Source organism: Protopterus annectens, chromosome 3.part1 (assembly GCF_019279795.1).
Source record: "Protopterus annectens isolate FY-2018-M chromosome 3.part1, PAN1.0, whole genome shotgun sequence".
Classification (NCBI taxonomy): Eukaryota; Metazoa; Chordata; order Ceratodontiformes; family Protopteridae; genus Protopterus; species Protopterus annectens.
The window spans coordinates 8280283-8304276 of NC_056732.1; positions in this window are offsets into that span (position 1 = coordinate 8280283).

A 23994-nucleotide genomic window follows, 5' to 3' on the forward strand; every position below is an offset into this window, starting at 1 on the left:
TAGAAGTAAATAGATGTTGCCATCTGGTGGACAAGGATATACTAACACCAAATTCATATAATTTCATTTAAACCCATATGATGCCTAGCACCCAGATTTATTACCCATCTCCTCTCCTTATTATAACAAACTCATTTTTTATCCCATTTGCTTGGTAGATACATGGTGCACAATTAATACAAAATAAAACTAAAGCTAGCCCTATCATGTCACTTTTTTATTTCTAAAATGGGCACTATGCTCCACCAGGGTGGGTTGTTCTCTCACTTAGTCTTGTGTTTATTCCAACTGAGTACAGCTTTTTCAGTGCATGATGGTACAGGGTTTCTGTAAACAATTCCTCATAGCGAGGCGAGCTCATGTGGTTTGGGAGGACTTGAAATTTTGCCAAGGTCAACCAGTAGTAACAGGTTTGCTTTGGAATAATTCCTAAGTGTTTGAGGGTTAGATGGAGTCACAGGGTTTAGTTTAATTTCAAAAAACACACATTTATGGTCCAACCTGACAAGTGAGGATATTACATATGGGTAGATACAAACTTCTCCTATGTTTGTGAGGATCATATCAATCATATTGGTGGTAGCCTTAGTGGATGCATTGACTAACTGGCCCAGAGCATTTGTGCTGGTAAAATACATGAAATTCTGGGTATGTATATTGTATGTTTTGTATGTTTGCAAACCAAAAGACACGCACAAAAGGCTGAGAGTCAGGCAAGCATGCCAGGAAACAACCATACAGATAAATAAATAAATAAAAATGTAATATTTATTAAAAATCAAGTGTTTTTGAGCAGTGTCTTTTAATTTACAAGTTGTGTTTTCACTGCTTCTACACTGTGATATTGTTTTTGGTTCTTTGAGTTCTGTATTTTTCCCATATATTCAAATTACAAGCCCCACAAGTACTGGTATGACTCTTTCATTGTACATGTGGGTATATGTTTATGGTGGGGAAGCTGCAGTCACCCAGCATTATAGTGTTGGAGTCAATGTAGACTGACTCTTGTTTGTTTATATAAGTGGTGTGGGTATCCTGAGTCATAGAGAGGGACCTACAGTTTGCAGTGATGTGGTATCGGACTTTGCTTATGTGAGTTGAACATGGAGAAGTTCAAGTGCATCATACTGCTTGACCAGTCTTTGAGATGTGAATGTTTTGATGAATATGGAGACGTCTCCACCTTTTGTCCCATCCTGTGTAGGTGTAAATGTATGAAAGTCATTATAGCCTTACACTGCAAGGGTGCTCTTCATGGCTTAAAACCATGTCTGCAGGGAGTGGAGTGTTTTATTTAGACTTTTGGCATTAAGCAGTAATACCTTTAGATTATCCTGGGCTGGTTTTCTTATGTCCACAGTTTTATCAGGTTGGCAATGCTTGAAAAAAGTACTATGGGGTTGGACAAAGTTTTAGCCAATGTTCAAAAGCCTAGAGGAAACTGGTGTAGACCATTCCTAGCAAAGCATCATGGTCTGTCAACCATATCCTCTTAAGCTGACAAATATCATACCCTTTTTAACTCACACCAAAAACTATGACAGATATTAAAGTAAACTATCTTCTGCTCATATTCTAGCATCATCCTCCTAGAAGGCAGAATCCTGCTCAATACTAGGCGTATACCAGCCTGGGACACATATTCTGAGAGCTCCATCATGTCTCTTTTCATACAGTCCAGAGAGGTATGTCTCAGGCCTTATATACCTACATGGAGTATAACAGAATCAGACTGGCAATTGTAGGGCTTGTAATTTGGATAGTAGAATAAGGAAGCTCAGGACTGTGATAAATATTTCCGTATTTAATTGATTGTTGGAGTTGCGTCAGGTCTCCACACGGTGGAGCAGAAGAATAGACAGGAAGTGCCATGCCTACCTCAATCACCCTCTCTCTTTCTATAAACTGTCTCATGTTTTGTACCATGGCTTATCCTCTATAATTCAAACAACCAGTAATTATGTATTACTCTGTTACTCTGTGTCCATCTAGCCAAAAGATTGCATAGAGCCATTTAATGCCATCCCTCACTCTTGCTATAACATCTCTTATGTCATGCCTACAGGATTTCTTATTGTCGTATGCAGATACTACATTTTACATGCAAGAAGGAAGAAGTAGTCTGCAAAAAAACACAAAAAAAACACAAAAACTAACAGGCCAAAAAAACACAAAAACTAACAGGCCAAAAAAACACAAACACTAACAGGCAAAAAACAGTCATAAAGATGACAAAGTGGACTACTGAGGAAAAGGAAGACTTATGTATCGTTACTGCTATGCAGGAAACCCAGAATCTCCAAGTATATGCTATTTAGAGAGATTAAGAGATAAATTAGAAGACAGAAAAGTACTTACCCAAGAAAAGCTATCAAGACACTTTGAATGGAAATATGTATACATTAAAGCAACAGATTTATGAAAAACATTACAGAGAAGAAGGACCGTTAAGCCACCAAAATAAAGAAGTAGCAGAAAATGTGCAAAAATATAAAGAACAAAACCCAGACATTTTTTGAAAGATATAAAAAAGAAACATTGACATGGGAAAGAAAAAAGATATAGTATGGTACAATATTTATGCAAAGGAGGAAGCCAAATTAATCAATACAAAAAAGCAGCTCCAAATATATTTGAAGGGAAATACAGGCAAAGCCACCCAGATATGGAAAACGTCCCAATACAAAACATAAGAAAACAAAAGGGAAAAGTAGAAAAGAGAATTAGTAAGGCAGAAGGTGAACAAATAGAAACTGAAATTATGGATTATCTGCAAAGTGATTTAGAGTAAAGAATCCAAAACAGCATTGTTAGAGCATGAGGAAATGACATGTCACAAAGCAACAGGTAAAGCAGGAGGCATCTGAAGAAGATCCGCAACACAATGATGCTCTGGAACCTTCTGTAGGAGACCAGTATGACAATCCAGCTAAAGTTGCACAGCAAGGGATTGAGCACAAAACTATGAACTCTGACACAGGTGATGTTGTGGGGTGATGAGCCAATGGGTTTCCATATGAAGGAGCAGCAGATGAAGCAGGTACGTCTGAGGAGTATATGTCCTAGAAAGATGTTCTGGAACTTTCTATAGCTTACTAATAGGAAACAGAGAGCAAAGAAGATGCTCTCAATCTAGAATATGATTTAATGGAAGACCTGCTTGATTTTATAGAGAAGGAGAGACATATTAAGATTTACGAAAGAAACATATTACAGAAAGAAACTAAGATGAACATGGTAATCAGAACTATTATGAGAAATTCATATTCTATAACAGCAAACATAAAACATGCACATACAGCAAAGTTCACCCCTGTCCACATTCAAAAGCAACTTAGATTTATGGATGGGGGAAAAATTACCGTAGGACTGCCCCTGCACTATTAATGGACAAATACAGCTCCTAAATTCTTTATCCCATGCATGGTTCCCCTCAAACTGTCTATTTTATGATTGCAGTTATTCTCATTAAGGTTAATATATAATTATTGACCATGGGATGGGTAAGGTCAATCTATAACCAAATGAATAAGTTATTTAGAGCACAAAAAGAGAAACTGGATAGCCTTAAAATGGCCAGCAAGGGCAGCCAGCTTAGTACTTATCTATAACCTATGAATCTATAATTGCTTAACACTTTCTCAGATGATATAAGAATGACATTTGTTCTTAATAAATGTGCAAAAGCAACATTTAAAACAGGAAAGCTGCAGCACCAGGAAAATGTCATTTTGGAACAAGAATGCGGTATAAAAGAAAATGAGCAGGAGAGAGTGTATAAATATTTCGGAATAGCTGAAGGATCAATAATAAAACATGAATAGTGCGAATAAAGATCATTAAGGAATTCTTTAAAAGACTAAAAATGATATGGAAATCTGCCTTGACATCTAGAAATAAAGGCCAAGACATAAATCAATTTGATCTTCTAGTTCTAATTTACAGTTTTGGGGTGATTGACTACCCCCCAAAAATTATCAGATCGAATGGATACAAAAACAAGAAAAATGCTTCATGCTTACCAAATGATATATAAAAATCTGTGCATACCAAGAGTATATATTCCCCACTCTGAAGGAAGTGTCCTGAAACTACATACATATCTGCTGACCTCATTTGATCCAAACATAGTGAAAGCTTTAAAAAATGACAAGTCTAACAGGGCATCTTTGCTTAACTTGGCGGAAGCATTTCTGTGTCAAGCAGGAATAGAAATCATACCAGAAGTAGTTAAAATTCAGACAGCATCTGAATATTCCGGAAACAAAAGAAAGACTATAAGGAGAAGGATCGTATGAGAAGAAAAGAACGTGAAAAATCCATAAATATAGCGGCAAGTACAGAGATCTTCTGGAAGAACCTTGTGTTGTCCAACATTTGACACAGGAATGGTTAAGGAGAGGTGAATTGAAACCAGAAGATGAAAGGTTAATAACAGTGGCCCAGGATAGTGGACTATGTACACATTGGTTTAGAAAATTCATTGAAAGGGTGGGAGAAACAGACAAATGCAGGTTCTGTTAAAAAATAACTGGCAATGGCACATCTTGTTGCTGGGTGTGATACACTCATGGCAGAGGGCTTGTATACTGAAAGGCACCATAATGTGGCAAGACTGTTGCATTTGGGGATTATGCAAACACTACAATATAGAAGTAGCTGCGAAGTATAGAAAACATTGGAAATATGAACCACAAAGCATTATACAGAATGATAAAGTGTATATCACATGAAATCACCCACTACCAACAGTTGAAAAAATAGATGAAAGAAAACCATATAAAACTCCATGATAAAAAGACAAAAGTAACATTGTTCATTGAAATTGCTACACCCAGTGATTACAGCATCTAATGTACAGAGATTCACAAAGTCATAAAATATCAGGATTTGCAGGCAGAAATGAGAGCAATGTGGAAGAAAGATACCCAGACAGTCCCAATAGTAGTAGGAGCAATGGGTTTTATAAAAAAGAGTCTACAATCATATTTAGATATGCTACCAATATATGTAACTCCATACAAACTGCAAAAGGACTCATTACTGGGCGCATTGCAGGTGCTGTGAAGAGCACTATTGGCTGACATCAAAGAGTGAAACAATACTAATTTCATGAACTTTAATTGTACTTTGACTTAGGAATGGAGTCAATTCCCGTCATGGTATTAGAAAACTAAAGTGTTGGAGAAATTAAAGCAATAGTATTTCTTATTCTGTTGTGCAGGTAGTACATTTTTACATGCAAGACCACCCTAATTCTTGATTTTTCATGTAACTATCTACCATACCACTGTTTGCCTATTATTAATATGAAAGAAAATGGTTCCTTTATTACCTGATATGCAGGTCTACATTGAAATACAATGGTTACTATTGCTTTGCGTAAAGCTCTATACTGAAAGACAGACATATTTATCACAGTTCTGATCTTTTTCATACTAATATCCAAATGTCAATCCCTAATAATGACAAATATAAAGTACAAAAAGGTGTAAAGCCTGCTGATGTTAATACACGTAGCATTTTTAACAAAATATTCCTTCTGCAGGGTTGGCTCTGTCATAGGTAGTTACTAGTCCAGGATACCATTAATGTGTCTAGAGGAAAGTCTCAGTTGGCCCCAAGCTCTATCTGGTTAAATTACGTGCTTAAGTTCACACAGCAGGCAAATGAAGGCTGAGGGGATCAGACCTGCACCACAGAATGTAGCTCAATAAGAGATGACAGTCAGACTCGTCCTGCTTATCACTAACCAGGCATATTCTTGATCAAATCACCTAGAGTCAGTTTTTACACCATTATATGACCAACCCAATGCATAGTCTGTGATCTGTGTCCTCCTGTGGAGAGGATATTCCAAACCTCAGATGAAGCCTGAAGTGTTTGGTCTACACACCTCTTCCCCTGATAGACACCACCTAGGGTCTGTGCTGATGCTCATGACCCCATTTAGTTTTTGGATGATTTTGAGATGGAAACACTCAGCATGTTTTTGGGAGGTGGAAGGAAACCCACAGACACAGGGAGAACATACAAACTCCACACAGGCACAACGTCATTATAAATTAAACAGATTCAGTGCTATGAAAAGACAGTTTCATCCTTTCATCTGGAATTCTGAAATTCATATCATATCTGAGGCATGAAAGAGCACATAAAGAAAATGGAAGAGCTGCTACAATTTTGTTTGATATCCTGTTGTGTATTCTGGCACTGATGCAACAGTTAACTATTACCCAAAGGGACAAACGGACTCTCTCTTACATCCATAACAATGAAGAGCTTCACAGTGATACTGTTGATAATACCTCTTATGATCTACTAAGGGCTTGAGGGGGTTGGCATAATAGTTAAAGTGCTAACTTCACAAACAGAAAGTGCAGGGTTTGATTCTCATGCTTGATGACCAGCTGGATATTGGCTCGGTGTGTAATAGCATGCAGACTGACCAGCTGCATATTGGCCCGGTGTGTAATAGCATGCAGACTGACCAGCTGGATATTGGCTCTGTGTGTGATAGCATGCAGACTGACCAGCTGGATATTGGCTCTGTGTGTGATAGCATGCAGACTGACCAGCTGGATATTGGCCCGGTGTGTAATAGCATGCAGACTGACCAGCTGCATATTGGCCCGGTGTGTAATAGCATGCAGACTGACCAGCTGGATATTGGCTCTGTGTGTGATAGCATGCAGACTGACCAGCTGGATATTGGCTCTGTGTGTGATAGCATGCAGACTGACCAGCTGGATATTGGCCCGGTGTGTAATAGCATACAGACTGACCAGCTGGATATTGGCTCGGTGTGTAATAGCATGCAGACTGACCAGCTGGATATTGGCTCGGTGTGTAATAGCATGCAGACTGACCAGCTGGATATTGGCTCGGTGTGTAATAGCATGCAGACTGACCAGCTGGATATTGGCTCGGTGTGTAATAGCATGCAGACTGACCAGCTGGATATTGGCCCGGTGTGTAATAGCATGCAGACTGACCAGCTGGATATTGGCTCGGTGTGTAATAGCATGCAGACTGACCAGCTGGATATTGGCTCGGTGTGTAATAGCATGCAGACTGACCAGCTGGATATTGGCTCGGTGTGTAATAGCATGCAGACTGACCAGCTGGATATTGGCCCGGTGTGTAGTAGCATGCAGACTGACCAGCTGGATATTGTCTCGGTGTGTAATAGCATGCAGACTGACCAGCTGGATATTGGCCCAGTGTGTAATAGCATGCAGACTGACCAGCTGGATATTGGCTCGGTGTGTAATAGCATGCAGATGATTGCATGGTATTTACTTTTGAATCCAAGGGTAGCTAATAAACCTAGGTCGTCTCAATACTAATGATTGTCTGTCAGTTAACACATAACACAGGGGATTAAGGCTATGTGTTTTACATCTAGCAGGCAGCACTGAGGATTTAGGGTATGAACTGTTAATAAGCTGCTGCCTGTAGTCCACAGTCTGATTTGCTTACTCTCCATTTGCCTACTGTCTGGATCTGAGCAGGTAACTTAAACATTGAGTGCTCTGGGGAAATAAGGAAATTGGGCTAGGAGGCTTAATGGACTCCTGGGATGCTTTACTTTCAGCTGGTCGACTAACACAAATTTCAACTCCCTGAAACTAAATCAGTCTACACAGAAAACAGAAATGTTAGCTTCCCAGTACACATGCTGAGGTTACTTCTTCGTGCATGGAAACATTACTTAAAAAAAAACATGAAGAACATCCCCCCAACATCCCCTAGTAATTATATATACTAACTCCAAGATCGTACAGTCCCTGGGAAAAGGGAATATTCCCCTACCCAGAGACTGTTGATCTCTTGCATCTGTCAGCTATCTGCATAGTTGACCAAATGCAGTTGATTAAACAGATGTTGACCAAACTCCCTGTCACTAAACCAACAGAACCCCCTAGGACACATGGACATGGGCAGAAAATAATTGTACTCATCCTACTGTACAGATTTGTGGTGTGTCCAACCTGTTAGAAACTAATACCAGAACTGATAAGGTTTTCAACAGAAAGATTACACTGGACTGGATCCTTGCCTTATCACCACTGAATATCTTACATGGAAGAGTAATATCTGAAATACTTAGTGACTACCTCCTTATTTTTGCAATATGGGCTCACCATAAAATTCCCAAAACAGCACATATGATTTATAACTGACGGTTAGTTTATCATATTTTAATCTTGTTTTTTGATAAGTACATAGCTCAGTGTTTCTCTCTTTTAATTTGGACACTGCAACACTACTTTTTAAAAATTGTGTTCTTATCTATCTTGACTTCTTTTGCCTTTTCCAAAGAGAAGACCAAAGCCAAGTGCCTTCCTTGATTAACTTGAAAAATCAGAATTGTGATGACACAGCAAGTTAGGACATGAAAATTGTATTACATTTTCAAATCAACAAAATCTTCCAAATCTTTTGAGGGTTCCAGGGCAAAGTAAAAAGAAAATTGTGAACACTACTTACATTCATGGCCTCCAAATTAGATGTGTTCAACACCCAAACATTTATGATGAAGTGATAACCTAGTCATCGTCAGAAAAACTGGTCAATGAATTCCTCCCTGCTCCTTTCATCAAGAGGTAGCTAACAAGTTGTAGCATTTGCCTCGCTGTGTAGTGCCCATGATTAAGGCTATGAAATGCTAACAAGCTTCATTTTGCAGTCCAGGGTTTGATTCCCTCAGCCTCTAATTGTCTACTGCATGACTCTAAAGCCTTAAGCCTAGTAAAATATGATTAACAAATATATAAAATAAATCATTTCTACATGAATATTCCTTCACCTGTCCCTTACCTATCGACTCCAAAAAATAACCAATACTTGCTACTACTTTATCTCTTATTGCTGATATATTTTTGTCCTGAATAATTAAAACTCAGTTTTGGGTCAGATGACCTATCTTTGTTGGTACCAGCACATTTCTCCATAAAGGAAAATTATGCTCCTTACCCTTTGGAAAACTGACATGGCTGCTTCATTACATAAATGTGGTCTTCACTGTTCATACAATCGTGTTTTTTAATGAACAGTTTAACATATCCACAGCATTTCTCATCTCATATCCACAGCTTATCTTATCCCATATCCACAGCTTATCTCATCACATATCCACAGCTTATCTCATCATATATCCAAAACCGATCACATCACTTATCCACAGCTTATTTCATATCCAAAGCTTATCTTATAGCAAATCCACAGCTTATGTCATCATATATGCACAGTTAATCTCATCACATACCCGCAGCTTATCTCAGCATATATCCACAGTTTATTTTATCATATATCCATAGTTTATCTCATCACATGTCTAAAGCTTTTCTTATCACATATCCATAGCTTATCTCATTAGATATGAGCAGCTTATCTCATTGTATATCCACAGCTCATCATATCATATATCTACAGTTTATCCCATCACACATCCTCAGCTTATCTCATCAACATGTAGCTCTTTGAAAATGAGACCTCTTCTATTTGCCCTATGAAGTGCAGTCTTAGGAGTAGTTTATAATAAATAAGCAGGGTGTAAGAAAGAAGCCTCGCACAGTGTGGGTTAAGGGGTGAAACCTCCTTAATAAGCAGGGTGTAAGAAAGAAGCCTCGCACAGTGTGGGTTAAGGGGTGAAACCTCCTCAATAAGCAGGATGTAAGAATGAAGCCTCGCACACTGCAGGTTAAGGGGTTAATCCTCCTCAATAAGCAAGGTGTAAGAATGAAACCTCGGACACTGCTTGTTAAGAGGTGAAACCTCCCCAATAAGCAGGGTGTAAGAATGAAGTCTCGCACACTGCGGGTTAAGAGGTGAAACCTCCTCAATAAGCAGGATGTAAGAATGAAGCCTCGCACACTGCGGGTTAAGGGTGAAACCTCCATAGTAAGCAGGGTGTAAGAATGAAGCCCCGCACACTGCGAGTTAAGGGGTGAAACCTCTTCAATAAGCAGGGTGTAAGAATGAAGCCTCGCACACTGAGGGTTAAGGGGTGAAACCTCCTCAATAAGCTGGGTGTAAGAATGAAGCCTCACACACTGCGGGTTAAGGGGTTAAACCTCCTCAATAAGCAGGATGTAAGAATGAAGCCTCACACAGTGGGTTAAGGGGTTAAACCTTCTCAATAAGCAAGGCGTAAGAATGAAGCCTTGCACACTGCGGGTTAAGGGGTGAAACCTCCTCAATAAGCATGGTGTAAGAATGAAGCCTCGCACACTGCAGGTTAAGAGGGTGAAACCTCCTCAATAAGCAGGGTATAATAATGAAGATTTGCACACTGCAGGTTAAGGGGTGAAACCTCAATAAGCAGGATGTAAGAATGAAGCCTCGCACACTGCGGGTTAAGGGGTGAAACCTCCTCAATAAGCAGTGTGTAAGAATGAAGCCTCACACACTGTGGATTACGGGGTGAAACCTCCTCAATAAGCAGGGTGTAAGAATGAAGCCTCCCACACTGCGAGTTAAGGGGTGAAACCTCTTCAATAAGCAGGGTGTAAGAATGAAGCCTCGCACACTGAGGGTTAAGGGGTGAAACCTCCTCAATAAGCTGGGTGTAAGAATGAAGCCTCACACACTACAGGTTAAGGGGTGAAACCTCCTCAATAAGCAGGATGTAAGAATGAAGCCTCACACAGTGGGTTAAGGGGTTAAACCTTCTCAATAAGCAAGGCGTAAGAATGAAGCCTTGCACACTGCGGGTTAAGGCGTAAAACCTCAATAAGCAGGGTGTAAAAATGAAGCCTTATCTTCTCTACAAAAAGTAATTGGAAAATGAATCCATACTGAAGACCTGCATTGTTTACGTACACATAAATGTCTAAATGGCTCTAGATATTACTCATTTTACACATTTTCTTTGGCATCAGATTAACAACATGACCATGTAAGAGTATAATAAGACTTTAGCATGGTTAACCACTAACTTCTCTTACAATAATATATGCATCTCTCTAAGACCTTCAGCACTGTTAACCACTAAGTTCTCTAACAATAACGTGCATCTGCCTAAGGTCTTTAGCACTGTTAACCACTAAATAATCTTACAATAATGTTCATCTGCCTAAGGCCAAGAGCACTGTTAACCACTAAGTTCTCTAACAATAACGTGCATCTGCTAAACGCCTTTAGCACTTTTAACCACTAAGTTCTCTTACAATCATATATGCATCTTCCTAAGGCCTTTAGCACTGTTAACCACCAAGTACTCTTACAATAACATGTGCATCTGCCTAAGGTCTTCACCACTGCTAACCACCAAGTTCTCTTACAATAACGTGCATCTACCTAAGGCCTTCAGCAATGCTAACCACCAAGTTCTTTTACAATAACGTCCATCTGCCTAAGGCCTTCAGCACTGTTAAGCACTAAGTTCTCTTACAATAACATGCATCTGTCTAAGACCTATAGCACTGTTAACCACTAAGTACTCTTACAATAACGTGCATCTGCCTAATGCCATCAGCACTGTTAACCAATAAGTTCTCTTACAATAATATATGCATCTGCCTAAGGCCTTTACCACGGTTAATCACTAAGTTCTCTTACAATAATGTGCATCTGCCTAATGCCATCAGCACTGTTAACCAATAAGTTCTCTTACAATAATACATTCATCTGCCTAAGGCCATCAACACTGTTAACCAACAAGTTCTCTTACAATAACGTGCATCTGCCTAAGGCCTTCAGCAATGTTAAGCACTAACTTCTCTTACAATAACGTGCATCTGCCTAAGGCCTTTAGCACTGTTAACCACAAAGTTCTCTAACAATAACATGCATCTGCCTAAGGCTTTCAGCACTGCTAAGTACTAAGTTCTCTTACAATAATATATGCATCTGCCTAAGGCATTTAGCACTGTTAACCACTAAGTTCTCTAACAATAACATCCATCTGAATAAGGCCTTCAGCACTGCTAAGCACTAAGTTCTCTAACAAAAATATATGCATCTGCCTAAGGCCTTTAGCACGATTTACCACTAAGTCCTCTTACAATAATAAATGCATCTGCCTAAGACCATCAACACTGTTTACCACTAAGTTATCTTACAATAACGTGCATCTGCCTAAGGTCTTTAGAACTGTTAACCACTAAATTCTCATACAATAACGTGCATCTACCTAAGGCCTTTAGCACTTTCAACCACCAAGTTCTCTTACAATAATATATGCATCAGCCTAAGGTCTTCAGCACTGTTAACCACTAAGTTTTCTTACTATAATATATGCATCTGCCTAAGGCCGTTAGCACAGTTAACCACTAAGTTCTCTTACAATAATATATGCATCTGCCTAAGACCTTCAGCACTGTTAACCAATAAGTTCTCTTGCAATAACATGCATCTGCCTAAGGTCTTTAGCACTGTTAACCACCAAGTTCTCTTACAATAACATATGCATCTGCCTAAGTCCTTCAGCACTGTTAACCACCAAGTTCTCTTACAATAATGTACATCTGCCTAAGGTCTTTAGCACTGTTAACCACTAACTTCTCTTGCAATAACGTGTGCATCTGCCTATTCATTCAGCACTGCTAACCACTAGGTTCTCTTACAATAATATATGTATCTGCCTAAGGCCTTTAGCACTGCTAACCACTAAGTTCTCTAACAAAAACGTGCATCTGCCTAAGGCCTATAGCACGGTTAACCACTAAGTTCTCTTACAATACCGTACATCTGGCTAAGGTCTTTAGCACTGTTAACCACTAAGTTCTCTTACAATAATATATGCATCTGCCTAAGGCCTTTAGCACTGTTAACCAATAAGGTCTCTTACAATAATATATGCATCTGCCTAAGGCCTTTAGCACTGTTAACCACTAAGTTCTCTTACTAAAATATATGCATCTGCCTAAGGCCTTTAGCACTGTTAACCACTACGTTCTCTTGCAATAATATATGCATTTGCCTAAAGCATTTAGCACTGTTAACCACTAAGTTCTCTTACAATAACATGCATCTGCCTAAGACCTTCAGCACTGTCAACAACTAAGTTCTCTTACAATAACGTGCATACGCCTAAGGCCTTTAGCACTGTTAACCACTAAGTTCTCTTATGATAATGTGTGCATCTGCCTAAGCCTTTCAGCACTGTTAACCCCTAAGTTCTTTAACAATAACGTTTATCTGCCTAAGACATTTAGCATGGTTATCCACTAAGTTCTTTTGCAATAGTGTGCATCGGCCTAAGGCCTTTAGCACTGTTAATCACTAAGTTCTCTTACAATACAGTGCATCTGCCTAAGGCCATTAGCACTGTTAACCACCAAGTTCTCCTACAATAATATATGCATCTGCCTAGGGCCTTTAGCACTATTAACCACTAAGTTCTCTTACAATAATATATGCATCTGCCTATGGCCTTTAGCACTGTTAACCACTAAGTTCTCTTACAATAATATATGCATCTGCCTAAGGCCTTTAGCACTGTTAAACACTAAGTTCTCTTACAATAACGTGGATCTGATTAAGGCCTTCAGTGCTGTTAACCACCAAGTTCTCTTACAATTATATATGCATCTGCATAAGGCCTTTAGCACTGTTAATCACTAAGTTCTCTTATGATAACGTGTACATCTGCCTAAGGCTTTCAGCACTGTTAACCACTAAGTTCTCTAACAATAACGTGCATGTGCCTAAGGCTTATAGCACTGTAAACCCCAAAGTTCTTTAACAATAACTTGCATCTGCCTATGGCCTTATCACAGTTAGCCACTAAGTTCTCTTGCAATAACGTGCATCGGCCTAAGGCCTTTAGTACTGTTAACCACCAAGTTCTCTTACAATAACATATGCATCTCCCTATGGCCTTTAGCACTGTTAACCACTAAGTTTTCTTACAATAATATATGCATCTCCCTAAGGCCTTTAGCACTGTTAACCACTAAGTTCTCCTACAATAATATATGCATCTCCCTAAGGCCTTTAGCACTGTTAACCACTAAGTTCTCCTACAATAATATATGCATCTGCCTAGGTCCTTTAGCACTGTTAACCACTAAGTTCTCTTACAATAATATATGCATCTGCCTAAGGCCTTTAGCACTGTTAACCACTAAGTTCTCTTACAATAACATGTGCATCTGCCTAATGCCTTCAGCACTGCTAACCACCAAGTTCTCTTACAATAACGTGCATCTACCTAAGGCCTTCAGCACTGCTAACCACCAAGTTTTTTTACAATAACGTGCATCTGCCTAAGGCCTTTAGCACTGTTAAGCACTAAGTTCTCTTACAATAACATGCATCTGCCTAAGACCTATAGCACTGTTAACCACTAAGTTCTCTTACAATAACGTTCATCTGCCTAATGCCATCAGCACTGTTAACCACTAACTTCTCTTACAATAATATATGCATCTGTCTAAGACCATTAGCACTACTAACCACGAAGTTCTCTTACAATAACGTGCATCTGCCTAAGGCCTTCTGCACGGTTAACTACAAAGTTCTCTTACAATAACGTGCATCTGCGTACGGCCTTTAGCACTGTTAACCACAAAGTTCTCTAACAATAACATGCATCTGCCTAAGACCTTCAGCGCTGTTTACCACTAAGTTATCTTACAATAACATGCATCTGCCTAAGGTCTTTAGCACTATTAACCACCAAGTTCTCTTACAATAACGTGCATCTGCCTAAGGCCTTTACCACTGTTCACCGCCAAGTTCTCTTACAATAATATATGCATCTGCCTAAGGCCTTTAGCACTGTTAACCACAAACTTCCCTTACAATAACGTGTGCATCTGCTTAAGACTTTCAGCACTGTTAAGCACTACATTCTCTAGCAATAACGTGCATCTGCCTAAGGCCTATAGCACTGTTAACCATTAAGTTCTCTAACAATAACGTGCATCTGTGTAAGGCCTTTAGCACGGTTAACCACTAAGTTCTCTTACAATACCGTACATCTGCCTAAGGCCTTTAGCACTGTTAACCACTACGTTCTCTTATAATAATATATGCATTTGCCTAAGACCTTCAGCACTGTTAACCAATAATTTCTCTTACAATAATATATGCATCTGCCTAAGGCCTTTAGCACTGTTAACCACTAAGTTCTCATAATAATATATGCATCTGCCTAAGGCCTTTAGCACTGTTAACTACTAAGTTCTCTTACAATAATATATGCATCTGCCTAAGGCCTTTAGCACTGTTAACCAATAAGTCTCTTACAATAATATATGCTTCTGCCTAAGGCCTTTAGCACTGTTAACCACTAAGTTCTCTTACTATAATATATGCATCTGCCTAAGGCCTTTAGCACTGTTAACCACTAAGTTCTCTTACTATAATATATGCCTCTGCCTAAGGCCTTTAGCACTGTTAACCACTAAGTTCTCTTACAATAATATATGCATCTGCCTAGGGCATTTAGCACTGTTAACCACCAAGTTCTCTTACAATAACATATTCATCTCACTAAGGCCTTTAGCACTGTTAACCACTAAGTTCTCTTACAATAATATATGCATCTGCCTAAGGCCTTTAGCACTGTTAACCACCAAGTACTCTTACAATAATATATGCATCTGCCTAGGGCATTTAGCACTGTTAACCACTACGTTCTCTTACAATAACGTGCATACGCCTAAGGCCTTCAGCACTGCTAACCACCAAGTTTTTTTACAATAACGTGCATCTGCCTAAGGCCTTTAGCACTGTTAAGCACTAAGTTCTCTTACAATAACATGCATCTGCCTAAGACCTATAGCAATGTTAACCACTAAGTTCTCTTACAATAACGTTCATTTGCCTAATGCCATCAGCACTGTTAACCACTAACTTCTCTTACAATAATATATGCATCTGCGTAAGGCCATTAGCACTACTAACCACCAAGTTCTCTTACAATAACGTGCATCTGCCTAAGGCGTTCAGCACTGTTAACCACAAAGTTCTCTTACAATAACATGCATCTGCCTAAGACCTTCAGCACTGTTTACCACTAAGTTATTTTACAATAACGTGCCTCTGCCTATGGTCTTTAGCCCTATTAACCACCAAGTTCTCTTACAATAACGTGCATCTGCCTAAGGCCTTTGCCACTGTTCACCACCAAGTTCTCTTACAATAATATATGCATCTGCCTAAGGCCTTTAGCACTGTTAACCATAAACTTCTCTTACAATAACGTGTGCATCTGCCTAAGGCTTTCAGCACTGTTAAGCACTATGTTCTCTAGCAATAAAGTACAGTTGTGTACACTTACCATAAATGTAGATGCTCGAGTGTCTTCACTGTTGCAGTCATGACTGTAGAGTTCTCCCCATGCCGGCAGGCAGTCCTCGGTCCGCCAGAATCCCAAAGTCTGGGTCCGGCATCGGCTGTTCAGCCATGCTCAGTGATGTCAGAGCGCCAGGAGTACAAAGCTGACAGCCAACGCCATGTTCTCCAGTTTTTCTTGCCCCAGATGTCAGAAGTTCCAAAATGAGTAAGGTCCCATACCCTTTGCAAATACACCTCAGAAGAAGGGTGAAAAAAGGAACCACACAAAAGAAAAAATAAGAGGGGACAGGAGGGAGGGAAACCCAGACTGCAACAGTGAAGACACTCGAACATCTACATTTATGGTAAGTGTAAACAACTGTACTATGTTCATCGTGTTTCACTGTTGCAGTCATGACTGTAGGGTAGAATCCCAAAGCAAAATGAAAGGGAGGTGGTCATAAAGTAGAGGGGGCGGCTATAAGGCCCTGCAAGACTGCAGAAGCAAAGCCTGCCCTAGACTTAGAGTAGAGAGGTAGATTGTAGTGCTTGGAAAAAGTATGCACTGAACTCCAAGTTGCAGCTTCCAAAATGTCTTTGGTAGGAACTCCCCTGAGGAAGGCAGCTGAAGTGGCAGCAGCTCTGGTAGAGTGAGTCCTTATACTCCCTGGGATTTGCTTTCCATGGTGTGAATAGCAAAATCTGATTCCATGAGCAATCCATTTAGAAATGGTCTGTTTTGAAATGGCTTTACCTTGGGAACTTGAAGCATAAGAAACAAACAATTGCTCTGATTTCTTGATGTCCTTGGTTCTGTCCAGGTAAAAACGTAGTTGTCTGTGTACGTCCAAGGAATGTAAGATCCTTTCCCCTTTATTTTGAGGAGTGGGGAAAAAAGCTGGCAAGTGAATAGTTTGATTTAAAGCCACTTTGGAAACCACCTTAGGCATGAAAGTAGGATTAGTCCTTAAAGACACTCTGTCTTGATGAAAAATAATATAAGGTTCCACAGCCATAAGAGCTTGCAACTCTGAAACTCTCCTGGCAGAGGTCAGAGCTAACAGGATGGCTGTCTTCCAAGATAAAACTTGATGTCAGAAGTGGCAGCAGGCTCAAAAGGAGGTAAGGTGAGCTTTTCCAAAACATAGTTGAGATCCCAAGCAGGAATGGGAGGAGATTTAGGGGGCCTTAAGTTCTTAGCTCCTCTGAGAAACTGTCTCATGAGCTGGTGGGAAAAGATTGGAGGGTCTGTATTATAATGAGCAGAAATAGCAGAGGCATGAATCTTTATGGAAGAGAAAGAAAGACCCTTATGTAAGAGGTCTGTCAGGTAAAGTAAAATCTGAGGAATGTTAGGAATAAGAGGATCAGAATCCTGAGCCTGCATCCAGGAACAAAATCTTTTCCATTTTCCTGCATAAGATTTTCTAGTGCTAGGACGTCTGGCTTCTAAAATGACATCCATAACCTGCTTGGGTAGGAGAGAATGATTCAAAGACCCTGGATTAACCAGGCCGCCAGGCTGAGAGTTTTGACATGGGAGTGTAGAACCTGACCCTGGTGTTGGGATAGAAGGTTCGGAGTCTGTAGTAAAACCCAAGGGGGCTCCAGACAAAGGTTTTTCAGTGTTGGGTACCAAAACTGTCGAGGCCAATTTGGGGCCAGCAAGATTATCATCTTGGGATTGTCCTGTCTGATCTTTCATAATACTTGTGGAAGAAGAGGAAGAGGTGGAAAGGCATATCCCGAGAGGTTTCTCCAACTGAATGATAGTGCATCCACTTTCCAAGCTTGTTCGTGGAAAGTCCTGGTGCAAAAAATCTGTAGTTGATGATTGAGGTGGGATGCAAAGAGGTCTATGGAGGACATCCCCAGACTGCAGTAATCATCTTGAATATTTCGGTGTCCAGCATCCATTCGTGTGGGTCCGAAAGGTTTCTGCTCAGACTGTCTGCCAGGAAGTTTTGCTTCCCTGGTAGAAACTGTGCTTGAAGGTCCAGATTGCAAGCTAGAGCTGTGTTCCAAAGATCCATGGCTAGTCTGCAAAGGGGATAGGAATGAGATCTACCTTGCTTGTTTATGTACCACATAACTGTGGTGTTGTCTGTCCGTATCAGTAGTTGTCCTCGTTGTAGAAGATTCCTGAAGGCCAATAGAGCTTTCTGAATGGCTAACATTTCCTTTAAATTGATATGCAGGTGCTTCTGATCCTTTGTCCAAAGGCCCTGCAGACAGTTGCCCTGAAAATGGGCTCCCCATGCATAATCTGAGGCATCCATGGTCAGTATCTGAGTGGCAGGAGGCAGACAGAAGGGTTTTCCTTTGTTTAGAGTACATGCCTTGGCCACCAAAGGAATTCCTTTTGAAGACAAGGCAGGATGGAGATCAGTATGTCTAAACTGTGGCAATGCTGAGACCATACACTTTTTAGGTACCACTGTATTTTCCTCATATGTAGTCTTGCATATGGTACGAGAAGGATGCAGGAGGCCATGTAAACCAAAGCCTGCAGGAATCGCCTTGCAGATAGCTGAGTTAAAGTTGCCAAGGTTTTGAAAGTTGAGGCCAGCTGTAATTGTTTTTCGTATGTCAGAAATGCCATCTGGGTTGTTGTGTTTAGAGAAGCGCCCAGAAAAATTATCTGTTGTGAGGGTGCCAAATTTGACTTTTTTATGTTTACAGTGAATCCCAGGAACTTGAGAAGATTCTGAACAAACTCTAGATGCTGGAGTAAGACATCCTTGCTGTCTGCCTGAATAAGACAGTCATCCAGATAAGGGTAAATTTGAATTCCCTTGAGTCTGCAATAAGCTACTACTGGAGCCAGGCATTTGGTGAAGACCCTGGGCACAGTAGACAATCCAAAGGGCAGCACAGAGAATTGATAGTGCCTCAATCCGGCCTTGAACCTGAGGTATTTTCTGTGTTCCTGCCTGATGGGAATGTGTAAATATGCCTACTTTAAATCCAAAGTCACCATCCATGCATTTTTGGTCAGCATTGGAAGTAGCTGCTGTAGAGTAAGCATCTTGAATTTTGGTATCTCTAGAAAAGTGTTCAAGACTGACAGATCCAGAATGGGTCTCCATGAATTTTGCTTCCTGGGGACTAGAAAGAGCCTTGAGTAAAAACCTTGTCCCATTTCTGAAAGTGGAACTAGTTCTATGGTTTTCATAGCCAAGAGAGCTTCCACCTGGTTTAAGGCCTCTGACCACTGATGTTTTGAAAGATCTGGCCATCCGCTTGGCCTTGGTAGGGTATGAAAATGGAATTTGTAACCTCTTGAAACTACATCCGGAACCCACTTGTCTTGGGTTATATGAGTCCAATTTAGGTGAAAAAGAGAAAGTTTTCCTCCGAGATGGGGTTCCAGGCAAGAAGTTCCTGCAGCCCAACAAAGGGAGTCATTGAGTCTGTTTCTTATGAGTTTGTGACCTGTCCTCTCCTCCCCTAGGGGTGGAGGCAGTCCACTGTCTTGGTCTATAAGAGGCTTGCGTTTGAGGCCTTCCTCGGGAGCGTCTGTACCTACCCCTCTGAGGCCTGTCTGAATTGGGAAAGGACCAATTTTTTGTAGGCCAATTCCTACTAAATCTGGGTGGCTGTACTTGTAAGAAATCTTTAACTGTTTGCATGGATTTTGCCTTGTTCTCCATCTTTTTAAGCACCTCTTCAGCTTTAGATCCAAACAAAACATTATGCTGAACAGGAGCATCCAATAATTTAGCTTTTACTTGATCTGGCAAATTTTGTTCCTTTAACCATGCATGCCTTCTAATTACTGTGCCAGAGGCAGCAGCCCTACAAGAAGCCTCCAAGGCATCAAATCCACAGTGTAAACCATGCTTCCCAACTTGTTCAGTGGCATGCATTAAGTCATGTAACTCCTTATCATCTGCACAGGCGGAAATGGAAGTTAGCTTCTGTTTTAGAACAGACAGGAGAAATTGCTGGTATTTCAGCATATGAAACTGACAGTTTAAAGCCCTAATAGATAAAGTAGCAGAAGTGTACACTTTTTGCCCCATCTTTCTAAAGATCTGGAATCCTTCTCAGTGGGAATGGGGTTTTAGCAGAAGCGGCCTTTCGCCCTTAGGACCCTGAGAAATGGTTTCAGGGTCAGCAGTAGGGTTCTTGTATAAAACTGGTGGGAATCAGGAACCCTATAGTATCTGTCTGGCTTAACAGGAGCTGGAGGAAAAGAATCAGGAGTTAAGTTAGCCTCCGAAAAGCATCATCCACAATATCCAAAATAGGAGGAATAGCCAGGGGTCTATGTTGGTGAAGAAGAAGAAAATCCCTTAGTCTTTTCTTAGATTCTGAATACTCCTGTCCTTCCCAGTGGAAATGTTCCCTCATTTCATGCAAAGTTTCCCCAAAAGAGAAATCCTCAGGGGGAGAAGCTGAAGGAAAGGATTCCTCAGCATCAGAATCCTCATAAGGAGGGAAAGAATATTCCTGGTCAGAAGAAGAAACTGAAGAAACAGAAGCCTGATCAGAGGAGTCATAATAAACTTCCTGCCTTGGCCTTTTATCTGGAGGGGGATGTGAACCCCTAATCATAGTAAGTAAATCTTCCGCCATCTTAAGTAACTGTTTCTGAGACTTGGGAGCCGGATCAAAAGAGGCCTGGGCTGCAGTCTTTGATTTGGAAGGAGTCTTTGCCTTTGTCTTTGGCTTTGCCTTTATTAGAAGCTGAGTAGGCCTGAAAACCCCTTCGGAAGCCGGTACCTGCACAGCGGCTCCAGGCCCATCCAAAGGAGCATTGTCCGAAGGTCCTGCAACAGAAATATTCAAAGGCCTAGTTGGCTCCTCGTGGGAGTCCGTTTTGGCTATCGGTTCCGAAATGGCCGACGACAGGGGCTGCAAAAGTGCCTCACTGACGATGGCCGAACCTGAAGCTGGCTCTGCTTGTGCAATATCGTCTGATTTGGACCTCGGAGGCCTGTCTTTGTCCTTGCGTCGTTTGTGAACTCCGGTAGCCAGAACCGTATCCGATGACATTTTGTAATTAAAACGCCTACCGAAGTAATGAAATGCAAAATCGTACCTTCGTTTAATAGTACGTTGATTGAATCTAGCACAAAACTGACCACTAGCTACGTCGTGGTCAGGGCCTAAGCAAGGAATACAGTAAGAATGAAAATCCTTATGAGGTATTTGCTTCCCACATGAAATACAATTATTAACTTTTTCTGACATCTGACTGGAGCAAGAAAAAAGTTTCCCCAACGGGGTACTTAGCTTTGAGTAGGAGAAGAAAGTCTTCGGACTGAAGTTTGTTTAGAAAAAATTGTCAGGAGTCAGCCGACCGGCACTTGCGAACTGCTATCACCACACGGCAAGAAAGACTGGAGAACATGGCATCGGCTGTCAGCTTTGTACTCCTGGCGCTCTAACGTCAGGGAGCATGGCTGAACAGCCGATGCTGGACCCAGACTTTGGGATTCTGGCCGACCGAGGCCTGCCTGCTGGCAGGGGAGAACCCTACAGTCATGACTGCAACAGTGAAACATGATGAACATCATGATCTGCCTAAGGCCTATAGCACTGTTAACCATTAAGTTCTCTAACAACAACGTGCATCTGTGTAAGGCCTTTGGCACGGTTAACCACTAAGTTCTCTTACAATACCGTACATCTGCCTAAGGTCTTTAGTACTGTTAACCACTAAGTTCTCATAATAATATATGCATCTGCCTAAGGCCTTTAGCACTAACTACTAAGTTATCTTACAATAATATATGCATCTGCCTAAGGCCTTTAGCACTGTTAACCAATAAGGTCTCTTACAATAATATATGCTTCTGCCTAAGGCCTTTAGCACTGTTAACCACTAAGTTCTCTTACTATAATATATGCATCTGCCTAAGGCCTTTAGCACTGTTAACCACTAAGTTCTCTTACAATAATATATGCATCTGCCTAAGGCATTTAGCACTGTTAACCGCTAAGTTCTCTTACAATAATATATGCATCTGCCTAAGACCTTCAGCACTGTCAACCATTAAGTTCTCTTACAATAACGTGCATATGCCTAAGGCCTTTAGCACTGTTAACCAATAATTTCTCTTACAATAATATATGCATCTGCCTATGGCCTTTAGCACTGTTAACCACAAGTTCTTTTACAATAACGTGCATCTGCCTAAGGCCTATAGCACTGTTATCCACTAAGTTCTCTAACTATAACGTGCATTTGCCTAAGGCCTTTAGCACTGTTAACTACAGAGTTCTCTTACAATAATATATGCATCTGCCTAAGGCTTTAGCACTGTTAACCACCAAGTACTCTTACAATAACATGCATCAGCCTAAGACATTTAGCACTGTAAACCACTAAGTTCTCTTACAATAACATGCAGCTGTCTAAGGATTTCAGCACTGTTAACCACTAAGTTCTCTTACAATAATATACGCATCTGCCTAAGGCCTTTAGCACGGTTAACCACTAAGTTCTCTTACAATAACGTGCATCTGCCTGAGGCCTTTAGCAATGTTAACCACTAAGTTCTCTTGCAATAACATGCATCTGCCTAAGGCCTTTAGCACAGTTAACCACTAAGTTCTCTTACAATAATATATGCATCTGCCTAAGAACTTCAGCACTGTTAACCACTAAGTTATCTTACAATAACATGTATCTGCCTAAGGATTTCAGCACTGTTAAACACTAAGTTCTCTTATGATAACGTGTGCATCTGCCTAAGGCTTTCAGCACTGTTAACCTCTAAGTTCTTTAACAATAACGTTTATCTGCCTAAGGCCTTTATCACGGTTATCCACTAAGTTCTCTTACAATATCGTGCATCTGCCTAAGGCCGTTAGCACTGTTAACCACCAAGTTCTCTTAAAATAATATATGCATCTGCCTAAAGCCTTTAGCACTGTTAATCACTAAGTTCTCTTACAATAATATATGCATCTGCCTAAGGCCTTTAGCACTGTTAACCACTAAGTTCTCTTACTATAATATATGCATCTGCCTAAGGCCTTTAGCACTGTTAACCACTACGTTCTCTTACAATAACATATACATCTGCCTAAGGCCATTAGCACTGTTAACCACTAAGTTCTCTTACAATAATATATGCATCTGCTTAAGGCCTTTAGCACTGTTATCCACCAAGTTCTCTTACAATAATATATGAATCTGCCAAAGACCTTCAGCACTGTTAACCACAAACTTCTCTTACAATAACGTGCATCTGCCTAAGTCCTTTAGCACTATTAAACACTAAGTTCTCTTACAATAATATATGCATTTGCCTAAGACCTTCAGCACTGTTAACCACTAAGTTCTCTTACAATAATATATGCATCTGCCTATGGCCTTTAGCACTGTTAAGCACAAGTTATTTTACAATAACGTTCATCTGCCTATGGTCTTTAGCACTGTTAACCACTAAGTTCTCTTACAATAATATATGCATCTGCCTAAGGCCTTTAGCACTGCTAACCACTAAGTTCTCTTACAATAACCTGCATCTGCCTAAGGGCTTCAGCACTGTTAACCACTAAGTTTTCTTACAATAACGTGCATCTGCCTAAGGCCTTTAGCACTGTTAACCACCAAGTTCTCTTACAATAACGTGCATCTGCCTAAGGCCTTCAGCACTGTTAACCACTAAGTTCTCTTACAATAATGTGCATCTGCCTAAGGCCTTTAGCACTGTTAACCACTAAGTTCTCTAACAATAACATGCATCTGCATAAGGCCTTCAGCACTGCTAAGCACTAAGTTCTCTTACAATAATATATGCA